General features: G+C 36.7%; 1 long non-coding RNA gene and 1 other non-coding gene across 4 annotated transcripts; both read left to right on the forward strand.

Moving 5' to 3' along the window:
• The first annotated feature begins 1,790 nt into the window (after positions 1-1,790).
• LOC127792712 (small nucleolar RNA SNORD96 family) lies at positions 1,791-1,887 on the forward strand. Its single transcript, XR_008021184.1, has one exon. It is a non-coding gene; the product is annotated as a small nucleolar RNA SNORD96 family (small nucleolar RNA).
• Positions 1,888-6,124: 4,237 nt separating this feature from the next.
• On the forward strand, positions 6,125-11,239 carry LOC127792464 (uncharacterized). Of its 3 annotated transcripts, XR_008021136.1 has the most exons (7): positions 6,125-6,264; positions 6,805-7,003; positions 7,136-9,568; positions 9,665-9,797; positions 9,921-10,079; positions 10,199-10,840; positions 10,934-11,239. It is a non-coding gene; the product is annotated as an uncharacterized LOC127792464 (long non-coding RNA). The 3 variants fall into 3 exon arrangements; XR_008021137.1 differs by lacking the exon at positions 6,805-7,003; XR_008021135.1 differs by lacking the exon at positions 6,125-6,264 and having other exon boundaries at positions 6,271-7,003; positions 10,199-10,816.
• The last annotated feature ends 1,176 nt before the right edge of the window (positions 11,240-12,415 follow it).

Raw genomic sequence — 12,415 nt, forward strand, 5'->3', positions numbered from 1 at the left:
TAATTATGTAGGTTATATCTTATGGGTAACACTATAATTTATTATAAGTTAGATGTCACATAAGGAGGGAAAATGAAACATTTGATGACTTGATGTGGCCATTGGGTATTTGGAATTATCGTATTTGTGCAATATTTGGTGATTATGTTCTTGATTATGACAGAGAAAATAAATCAGAGATTAGATCTTTGGCTTTTACATCAAACAATGATTAATTTGTAATTCATCGAATTGACATTAATACATTGTTCATTTGATCACTAGACCTATACGTGAGGGCATGGTACTTCTTATTTTAGTTGGGATTGGACATATATATATATATATATATATACACATTTGTATAGTTTTGGTTATTGTTTAGTTTAGCTTATAGAGTTATAAGTTAATTTAGAATGTTGCATTATGATACTTTGTACATATTTTATTAATGAAAATTTATGTTTGGATGATATATATATATATGTATATATACTTTATTAATTTAGAAAAATTGTTTGAAAATTGAGTGAATCAAATTGATCCGATCTGAACCCTAATCAATCCGATCTTCATTTCTGAGAAATCTGATCTCGGTCCAATTTGGACCCAATGTATACCCCTGCGTATGAGAACAATGGGTATTGGCTTGGCCCAAGGAACACAGAGATTGGGCCCAATGTGTACAAGACATGCATTTTGGGCTCAGGTGGGCCTAATGTGTGTTAAGAAAATGCATTTTGGGTTGTGATAGTGGACATAAGAAAGATGGGGAATGTGATTGGGGCCAACTTTTGGGTCGAAGGGCTCCGTTTAAATTGAAGTCATGGGTTGTATCATAGTCGGTTGAGAATAAAATATAGCAAATTACGGAACAAATATCCGCCGCACGATTAACATCTACGGCCAGAAACCAACCACCGAATCTATAAGTAACCTAGCAATTGGCCTTGCGTTATGGCCCCATCGTGGTTCTAGGGTTTTCCTTCGGCCGTCTTGGGAATGGAGGAGATGCTATGCCCCTTCTCCTTCTTGTTCTGTATTTGAGTACCGCTATGGATCAGCGATTCGACGAAGGTTCTTTATTATTCTATCTTTTTCCTTTTTGTTTTTGAGTACGACGATTTCGAACAATTTGGAGCGAACTGTGTGGTGTTTGTATAGTCCAAGTTATGAAATCGTCGCAGATTGAGCCCCTTCGCCGGTGCTAAAGGTGGTCGAGCTCCACTTACTCGGAGCTCCCGCTGATCGGCGGAGAGGCAATCTCATATCCTGTTGCCTCGGAGAGCAGGTTTCTGCTATTACCTTATTGGACAGGCCATGAGAAGTACATTCATTCTATTCTGGCAACATACATGCTCATTTATCTCTTAGAGCTTCGAATCCGCGGTGCAAAGAAGATTCCTACGGTCGGGTCTGACGTGGTGCTTCAAATCATTTATGAGAAGACGGTTGTGTCTGGTTCTTTCTTTTTCTTTTTTGTTTGCGATCGCTACGGTTTCAAACGATTTGGAGCGAACTATGTGGTGTTCGTATAGTCCAAGGGATGAAATCGTCGCAGATTGAGCCTCTTCTCCGGTGTTGATGGCGGTCGAGCTCCACTTACTCGGAGCTCCTGCTGATCGGCGGAGAGGCGATCTCATATCCTGTCGCCTTGGGTAGCAGATTTCTGCGATTACCTCACTGGACTGGCCATGGGAAATACATTTTTTCGTTTCCAATCGTATGCCACTTGTTTGATCTCCATCTCTCCCCCTCTCTCTGTGATTTTCCTTGGCGGTTTCTTTGATTCTATTGTTGATGTGATTTAGTGGCCTGTGATGATATCATTCAACCAAATTTACACCATCTTTCGGGACTGAATGGCCTTTTACAAGGCCTTGCTGTCATTCTGCAATTCTGAGGCCGTTGTTTTCTGTTTCAATGTTCCATCAAATTCTTTTACATTGTTACGTTTTTATTTGTTTTTTCTGTTCTTCCGGTTACCTCTTGGAGCCGGCCGCGAGATACACATTCATACTCGCGACCATAATCGATAGAGATCTATCAAATTGAGACGGAATTAATGAAATCTTATGTTAATATTAATCCATATGATTGATTAATAATATTTGTTTTCTAATATTTTTTATAATTTAAGATTATTATTTTTGTGTGGTCTCGTATCTTCGATTTAGAAGGTAAAATGTAAATAGAGGTTTTATTTTACTTTGCACAATAAAAAATCAAATTGAATTTTAATCACTTGATCTCTGTTTTACAATCGAAAAAAAAAAAAAAACAGAGAATAAATAGATTTTTTGTTTATTTAAAAATAAAATTTAATTATAATAAATTTTAAAAATATTGACATAAAACATAATTTAATATTACCTAATCATTTCTGTTCATGCGTAGCTTCGGATTTTAAATCAATCTGTTCCCAATTAATTATAATTGTGCTACTTTGAAATTGAAGAAGTAAAAATTATCCATATCAACTCTTCAAAATCAGCCAAATACATATTTTTTGTTTTTTGTAGGGGCAGACAAGTTTTTTATTATTTTAATTATATTTTTAAATTAGAGTATGATTGCGTACTGAAATGTTTAGGCTCTGTTCTCTTTATCATCTTTAGGTTATTTTTTATTTTTAGTTTTTTAAAATATTAAAATGTGTTCTTATTATCAAAAATGTATTTTTAAAAATAATAAAAAAAAAATATAAATAAAATAAAAAATAACAAAAAGTTGTTTTTGATTGTTTTTAGTCGAAACACGACAAAAATTGAACACAGACTATTTTTTTTCTCTTTCAACCTCCACTTACTCTCTTCCAACAAACAACTCAAATCTTCCATTGCCACTGCCATTTTCTTTTGTTATATAAAATAATTTTGGATAAATTTATTCAGCCTACAGTCACGGATCAACGCTCACCCCTCAAAAAGGACAAAATCCCTACTGTACTTATAAATTCATTGATTGCCCTTTGGGCAACCGATATGTGATTGAGAACCAGTGTTATAGCACCATCGTCACAACCTTCCCCCCTAAGTGTGGTTGCGCTATTGAGCGTGGACCATATCAAGGGTGATAGGGTGGGCCAAGGCCTAAGACCCAAAATTTCTTTCAGACGACGCTAAATGTTGATGCAAAACATCAAAATCAGCCTACAGCCACAGATCAATGCTCGCCCTCAAAAGACAAAGAGTCCCATCGCATTTATAAGCTCAGTGGTTGCCCCCTGGGTAAGGGTGAGTATAAAATTGATTAAACCGAACCGAATCGATCGGTTCGGTTCGATTATCTATAGTGGGCGATTTAGGTTCGGTTAGTGTTTTGCCAAAAATTCAGATATTCGGTTCGATTATTTGGGCAAAAAACCCCAAAAATCGAACCAAATACAAGCTGACCGACCTGTGTTGCTGCTGCCTTCTATTAGTCCATTCAAGTTTCAACATTTATTGCCTTGCCTTTCCTCTTCCTTGAGCTCGATAGCCCGCTCGAGCCGAGAGAGAGAGACCGACCGCCTCACAGACCCCCCCACCCGTCGTCGTCGTCAACCTTTACATTGCCGTTGCCGTCTGAGCCTAAAGCTTTCATCGTCGGTTTCTCCCCCACCCGACCCAACACCCAGCCCCCCTTACTCGTCGTCGAAGCATCAACCCTAGCCCTAGGTCTTGGGTGGCTAACCCTAACCTCGCCATTGACCCATCGTTGTCCTCGTTAGACCGAAATGCCTTCAAGCCCTTCACTGTCGACTTCTTCCCCACCCAACTACCCAAGTCCAACACCCAGCCCCCGGTCGTCGAAGGCTCGAAGCATCGACCTTAGCCCTAGGTCACCGGCTAACCCTCACCTCGCCCTCGCCCTAGCTGTCAAATCCAAACACCTTCACCGTCGGCTTCTCCCTCACCCAACACCCAGCCCACCCCCTCACCCTTTCAAACGCGACAGCAAACCCTAAGCCATTTCACCCTCTTCACCGTCAACATCAACAATCTGGTTGGTTTCGACAACTTAGGAGTGAACGATCTTGCGGGTATCGCCATATTTGATTTGAGAAGGTAATACGATTTCGGCAACTTAATCATCTTGTGGTTCGATCTGGTTGGTAATACGATTTGGTTCGTTGATGCTTTGACTTTTGCAAATTCGTTGGTTAATTCATTTGATTTGTTTAACTCGTTGTGATTTGGTTCATTGTTTCTCTTGTGCTGTACTGAATTGTTAATTTTTTTTGCTGTATTGGATTCTTGTGCAGAATGCACTGTTGTTATTGTCATAGTTAAAGTTGTGTTTTCTGCTGTTAATTGTTTTAATGCACTGTGAATGAGATGTTAATTGTTTTAATGCACTGTGAATGGGATTCTTGCGCAACTGTGCTTTGTGCTTTCTATTACTGTTATTGTTTAATTTATTTTGTTTTCTGCTATGATTGTTTTGATATATAAGTGAATTGTGCAGCAATGAATGTTTTTTTTTTATTTTGTTGGTTTTTAGTGTTTGTTGTTGGTGTTTTGCAGTTCATATTTGTATTGATTAGGTATTTTTTTTGTTAATGGGTTTTTAGTGTCACTGTTTGTTGTTGATGATCTTGGTGTTTTTAGTGTTTTTGGTTTTGTTTTTGGATTACTTTTCGATTTAATCTTTGGTTCGGTTAGTTTGCATCCAAATCGGTTAATTCGATTTTGTTTTTGAGCTATTTTTTCGGTTCGATTTTTGGTTCGGTTAGTTTAAAATTTAAATCGGTTAATTCGGTTTCGGTTATTTCAGTTTGTGTATTAGGTCGGTTCGGTTATATTCATAATGTTGGTTTGGTTTGGTTAGGCAAAAATGGGCAGTTCGGTTCGGTTATAACCGAATGCACACCCCTACCCCTGGGCAACCAATGTGAGATTGAAAATCGGTGAATTTTAAAATTAATTTCAAATTTTTATTTGTAGGTAAACATAATTTTATTATGAAATTATCAGTTGAATCAAATTAAAAATAATTTTAAAAAATATTTTGTAATTTTAATACGTTGTTATATATGATTAAATCATCGGTTATTCTTGGTATTATATTTTAAATTTATTAAATTAAATTTATAATTTATTAATAAATATTTACAATTTATTTTGAATCAAATTTATTGAATAAAATATCATAAAATAATTTTTCTCAAAATCTCAAAGTGAATGTGTTTTTCAATTTTGAGAAATATTTTTTCAGAATGATAAAAAAAATATATAATTGAAAATGAATTCAAAACTTAAAACTCAAAATTAAAACACGAAGAGAATACCATCTTAAATTATCCTTCACATAACCACCATTTTTGTCATAGCTTTTTTCTTCAATGGTTGATGAGGAAAAGATTAATAGGTGAAGGTGTTGGCAATAATGAAAGGAAAAGAAGTGAAGGCATAATTGGTGATAAAAGTCTCTTAATGGCCTTTGCACCCTCCGCCTTCGTCTATTTGCTTTTCATCACTAATGATAATTCTTTTGACATTGATGATGTCTTCACTTGTTTGCTTTTCGTCACTAATGACAATGGCTTTTGCATTTTTTGCCATTGTCGACGTCTTCGCGTATCACTTTCCCCGATCAACGAAAGCCTCTATACCTTCCACCATAATAGTTAGCTTGCATCTACCTCGTTGTCGGTTATTGAAGAAATGAGTTATGGCATAGTGGTCATGTAAGGAGTAAATTGAACATTTTAGCACTTGTCTATTATATGCTTTAATTTAGGTTAGCAATTGACTAGGGCGGTTCAAGGGTTGGTGACATATGTATGTAGGGTCCCAAAAATAGAGAGACCCAAAATGATGAAAACTAATGAAATAAAATAATTATTTTAATTTTATTATTAAAATAAAATTAATAAATTTTTAATTTTTTATTAAAAAATTAGGAGCTCCTAAATTAATAATGGCCTAAGCCACCAAACCTCTAAATAGGTATTGCAATTGACTCGAAAATATATTTTTAAAAAATACATCAATGAAAATGTTTATTCAAGAAAAAATAAATTATCTTTGTTGTGAATCACGTCAACACAAATTTTGGTATCCTAAATTAATAATTTATATCGTCTTTTGTTAATAATAAATGAAAATTCATAAATACCGTATTTATAAGTAAATAATAGTAATTATTTCACTAAATTGCCAAAAAATTACGAAATCAGTTCCCGGCAGGAAAATAATCCCCTCTTTCTATTTTGTACTTTCTAGGTTCAGGCTTCACCTGCTCTCCGGCGGCTTCTACTCACTGCTACGGCCAATTCGACGGCCCCTATCGAGGAGGCAGGTGACTTGTTTATGAATGCTGTCACTACTAGGGTTTTTGATTGACGTGGTTGGGATGATATTTAATCTAATCTCCTACTTTTTCTTCCGATTTCGAGTGTGTGTTTGTGATAAATCATTTGAATTGTTGCTCTCGTTTGATTTGCTTTCTCGATGCATCATTCCTTTTGCCTCCTCGAATACTTCTGCTATGAAGCCGAAATTAATCGCTGGAATTTGTGTGTTGCAATTTTACTTTTCATTACTTCTTTGTGTTGAATTTGGGTACTGCAATTTTGAGCATTTACCACTGAACAGGAAGTCTTAAAGTCTTTTTCTCTTTGCTCTTTCCATGACCAAAATCCGAAGCAACAAAATGATAGTTTGAAACTTGTTCTGTGTGGTAGGGGGTTAATCCACGAATAGAAGGAATTATTCACGCCCTGTCTTAAAAGATCTGCATAGCCTTACAAAGTTGTTTATTAATTGTGTAGTTCTTTGTTATTTCATGAAGTTCTAGATTATCTCTTCTCATGGTAGACACTAGACATTTTCTCTGTAGATTTAGGAGCAAATGTGAATTTTTGGAGCAAGCTTTAGGTTGATTGGGCTTCAATTATGTCGACCATCTTTGTGAGTTAAAGAGTGTGACGACTGAATCTACCTGTGACTGCTATTTCTTCACCATGGTTGCTTCTAGTAAAGCACATCTTAGAAAGAGCCCGAACTCTGGAAGCCATGAGCCACAATGCGATTAGGAAGTAAATACTTTTTCTGTATTGCCTAAGAAAAAAATCAGTTAAATTGTGGAACAGTCGGGGAAATTTTTCCCTGCCACTCTTTTATAATGCTTGTGTTTTGCAAGTGATGAGGGTGCCTTCGTTAATCTGCAGTTACTTGTTCAGCAGCAGAGGCATCAGAAGCCGCCCAGGGAAATATTAAGGACAAAGGTGTTGAAGCGGGTCAGGATTTTGATACCCACTCTGCGAATCATATTGAGACTTGCAAGTTGCATCCAAGATCAAGGCAATGGTGGTGACAGCATGGAGTTAGCTCCCTTGCAGAATGAGATGGGAGCAAGAGCACATGGAGGGACTTCCAAGCTGCTTGGATCTGAAATTAATGCCGTTAAGGGATATCTCAAGGCTGCAAAGCATCGGAGAAAAGCGATCCAAAAAGAGCAAAGTTTCCCCCCTGCACCATAATCCGACAAGGCCAATCCTCCATCTAGCGCGTCTCCTTCGAGACCCCTGAAGTGGCTAGACTTCCTGGTTTGGTAGTAGTATTCCCCCAGTCCTCTTTGCCATCCTTGGAACCAATGCAAGTCCCTCCTGTTGGCACTCCTTTCAGCAGGATGTGACCCAGCTACGGAGGCCTCCCGTACGTAGTCTGCTCCGGTTGACATTGAATTATAGTCATGCTTTCTTGATCCTCATTTATCATTCTTGGCTCATTCCCATATCATTACTAATGCATCTAACTTACAAGCTTGTGAACCCGTCATGCAACTATTTGAGGACTACTGCCTGAAGATGAGCAGGGCCGAAGAGGCGACAAAGAGGGCCAAGAGAGAGGCTATGTATAGATGCTTACCTGCACGAAGGCCAAGTCTGACAAGAGAGTGACTGCAACAATGGAGGAGGAGGTCGCTCAGGTTTCCCAAAGAGCTGACGAAGTAGAAAGGAAACCCATAAGGTTTTTGGCTGAGGTGGATACGGAGGCAGCAGAGATGAAGGGCGAGGAAGCTGTTGTCAAAGCTTGAGCCTTGTCAGCTAGTCATCCTGTGTTGGAGGTCCGATGCCTTATACCGCTCGGCATCGGATCTGATCCGACAAATATTTAATGTAACGATAATACAATGTTTGAACAATACGACCTGATATCACGGTTGCCTTTGAATTTTTTCTCGAGAAATGCTACTCGACCACCCTCGGTGACACCCAATAAACAATTACAAATCTACCCTATGCTTCAATTACAAATAGACCCTTAATTCATCCTTCTTCCCCCCTCTCTCTCTCTTTCTATTACGCGCGTGACTGAGCCTTTGGAGTCCCTTTGGCTCGTTCCGGCCGTCTCTCTCTGTCTCTCTCTCCTACCTGTGTGACTGGATCTCCATTGGCCCCAATCTTCAAGGAGGTATATATGTGTATATATACTTTCCGTCTTTTAGTTTTATCAGCAATTACTTTCAACATAGATCCATCATATATACGTATATATGCGCGATTTGGGTTAGACCGAAATTTAAGCTTAGATCTATGGAGATTCAACCGTTGGATCTTGCTGCTTTTTGGGTATGTGGTTCGATGGGGATAAGGGTGTCGGGTGGTTGACTCTGGTTGTATATGGCGTGGTGTATGACAACGATTGAAAAATATACACTGCATGACAACGATTAGTTGTTTGGACTCTACAGAGAAAGAGGCTGCTGGGTCTTATGTTTCTTGAAAACTAGTTTTTGGGTAGGGATGTCAACAATGTAGTAGAGTGAGAGTATGAATGCATTCTTTAATGGTTATGTACACTTGAAAAGCTCGTTGAAGCAATTTATTGAACAATATGAGCGGACATTGAGGTGTAAAGTTGAAAAAGAGTTTCAGGTCGAAGTTGGGTCATTTTCTTAGATGATCCCATGTGCATCAAGGTATCCCAAGGAGAAACAATTTCAAAAAGTGTACACCATCTCAAAATTCAAGTAGTTTCAGGACGAATTCACTGGGAATATGTATTGTGAGGTTGTGTATACCGAAGAGGGATTGTTGGGTATGAAGTACAAGAAGATATCATATTTGATGAAAGAGTTAAGGAGAAAAAAAATTCGATTGTTTTTGAGAAAGAGAAATGTGATATCGTTTGCAACTGCCATATGTTCGAGTTTAGGGGAATAATTTGCAGACATGCTGTCAGATGAATTCCTGAGAGGTATATCTTAATGCAATGAAGGAGATGTCAATAGATCCTACACGAGGGTCAAGATCAATTACAACGGTTGGATTAGTACTCTTAACCAGTTAAGATTCGATGAACTGTTTAGTGCGCTTGCCAAAGTTGCAAACGTGGTTGCAGATGACGAATAACATACCCGGGAAACTATGGAGTGGATCGAATCTCAATTGAATGCATTGAGCATATCCAATGCGAAGCCAAGCTGTGGTAGTAATATATATGATGAACACATTGTGCAAGAACAAGTCCTTGATTGTGGAGAGGCAGCAACAGATTCAAGCGGGAAAATCTTGGATCCGAGATGCTTGCAGATAAAAGGATCTCTTGGGAAGCTTTGCAAGAAGGGCCCATTGGAAACGAGTTCCAAGATAGCGTAGGTATGCTTTAATCTTAATCTATTTTTTACTTACCTCTAAGCAAGATGTAGTGCTCGAATTCCCGATTGTAATGGCTGTTATTTTCGTTTGATCTAGGTGGGATCCTCGAAATCAAACAAAGGCAAGGCCCGAGGCAAAACATTGATGGCCTCAAGCATTCAATCAAGGTTTTTCACAATAAGCACAGTATCACACTCTGATACCAATGTTCTACTCACAACAATTGATGGTATGTACTTGGATAAGATTAGGGTAATAATATAACTTGTCATTTTAAATTTTTTGCAATCTCGTTTAGGTTATATCCTTGTGCTTTGCATGCATCTTTTGCAGCTAATCTCTTTTGCTGCAGGCTGCTCACTATCAAACTTTGAATGCTGCTTATGGAGTGCATATGGTACCTACTTTTGGCACGGCTTAGCCCTTCGTGCCAATGTACCTGTCCCATCAATGGCCCGATGACAACCCACCAGATTTTTGAGGCATTGACAGCCCACCAAATGGTGCTCAGGTGGTATTCAATATGCTCTTTTGTGGCATATACTGACTATGGTAATTTGTAGTCATCACTGAGAACACTGATATGATCTTGTTAATTGGTCATAATTTTCTTATGCTCTTCTGTGGCAGGTTTGTTGACATTAGGAAATCAAGATGATGATATAACTGCACTTCAGGTATGGTCTTCTCCTGTTTTGGTTTTCACTTTATTCTGTTAACCCTCTGAATTCCGACTTTGTGAATAAAGAAAAAGAAAACTCACTCACTCTTATGATTTATATGCTAACCAAATTATTTACAAAAACTCTGGGGATATGTTTTCATTGAAAGTGATGTAATACTATATCTAGGATTTTATTCCATTATGCTTCCGTTTGTTTTGATCTTACCAAATCTGGAGCCAACACCCATTTTGAAGTGCCCATACTTTTTTTTTTTTTTTACTTTATGCATCATCTAGTCTTCAATCAGTTTATGCACTTGAATTATGAAGAGGATTTGAAGTGGTTTATTATCCTCTTATCTCCTTTCATAAGGGCTATCGTCATATTTTGTGGCAGTTTTTTTTTTTTCAATTAAGTGGAAAGCAGTCTTCTTGTTTTGGTCTTCACTTAATTCCCCAATATCTAATATCCTTTCCACGAAGAGCATATATTTTGATAAACCTGGAGAAATTGCAGATTCTATCAAATGGACTCTACGAGTCGACTCTGCATCGAGTCATCAACTCCTCCCCCAAAATATCAGGTCTGCATGGCCTACTTTTATGAGGTCTCTTGCTTCCTTCAACACCTTTTCTTGGATTTGTTTTTATTTTTTCCCATCTTCTTAATTGGCCCTTTAGCATTCCGTTTTCATGAACAGACCAACCTTGAAGCTGCTGGAGAACCCTTGGATGCTTGTGTAAAGAGAACTGGTGGGACCAAGAAATTTGGAAGAGCTATTTATGGAGAGCATTTAGTTAGCGAAGTACAAACCAATTTTGTAAAAGATGAATCAGATTCTTGAACCTTTAAACTTCTATTCTATTTTGATAAACTAATAATTTCAATGTCCTGTAGACTGTATCTGAACCGGTATCGAATATTGTCTGTTGCTAAGATGTACATTAAGTTGCTGTAAACTCCTTGTATTTTATTGTCATCGGAATGACTATGTCTTGTGGTTGGATTTCTTGTTCTTGTTATTGCTCAAATCTTCTGAAATTTAAGGCAGAACTACGGTCAGAATTCTTATTCTCATTGTAGCACAAATTTATCCTTAGAAATTTACAGATGAACTACATTAGCCCATTATGGATGCTGAACAATCACATTAACCATTGAATGGGCTCACGACTTGCTTTATTTCCTTGCTCTGCTTAGTTATTTTCACTTGTTAATCACTTTGGAATTGAAGCCCCCGGAGATGAACATTTTATAGTTCTAATACATTATCACTTCCTCCCTTTTCATGTCAATTGCTTTTGATAATTTTCACTTGATTTATTAACAAATTAATTTTTTTATTATCATACTAATAACTAAGATAACAATAAGTTGTATATACATAATTAACAAACAACAAACGTATTTTCATGCCTTATAACTATTTATACACTGATTACGCTAAAGTCAAATACTTGAATCTATCACATTCATTTTTCATTACACATAAAATGAACAGAAAACAACCCAACTCTAACATTATTAGACCCTTAATAAACTTACTTTCTTTTATCCTATACTTTTGGAGATTTATTTTCAATTTAAAATTTTCTTCTATAATATATTTATGATATTTTCCAAGTTTTAGTAGCTTTTCTTTCCTTTTTTTAAGGCTCGCTTGTTTTTGTAGTTTTCTTTCATTTTCAACCATTTCTATCATGTTATATTTGATTCCATTCAACTTATCTAATAAAAATTCACATAATGTTTTAGTTGTGCATTCATCATCAATCTATTAAAATCATCTGCAATCATCATTATGTTCACCAAACCATCCAACAATTAATTTTATTCACATTAATAGCTTTTATATTTATAAGATAATAAATTATCTTCTAAAACCAACACCTTAAGAATTTCTTTCCAGAATTAAACTTAGTCCATGACATGTAGCACCAAATAGATACACCATGCTCACACATGATTTTCTGATGCAAGCTAGAGTAGTTGATTGAAGTTTTACCCATTTTCAAATCAGAAGTCATAATTCTTAAGATAGTAAATTTGATTTAGTTAAATGATTGTAACTGAAAGGTTTCTGTCAATATTCTTCAATTTATACGCTATAAAATATGTAAAATACATTACTAAACATTATACATTTATACACTATAAAGTATGTAAAAAACATTACTATTAC

Source organism: Diospyros lotus, chromosome 15 (assembly GCF_014633365.1).
Source record: "Diospyros lotus cultivar Yz01 chromosome 15, ASM1463336v1, whole genome shotgun sequence".
NCBI lineage: Eukaryota > Viridiplantae > Streptophyta > Magnoliopsida > Ericales > Ebenaceae > Diospyros > Diospyros lotus.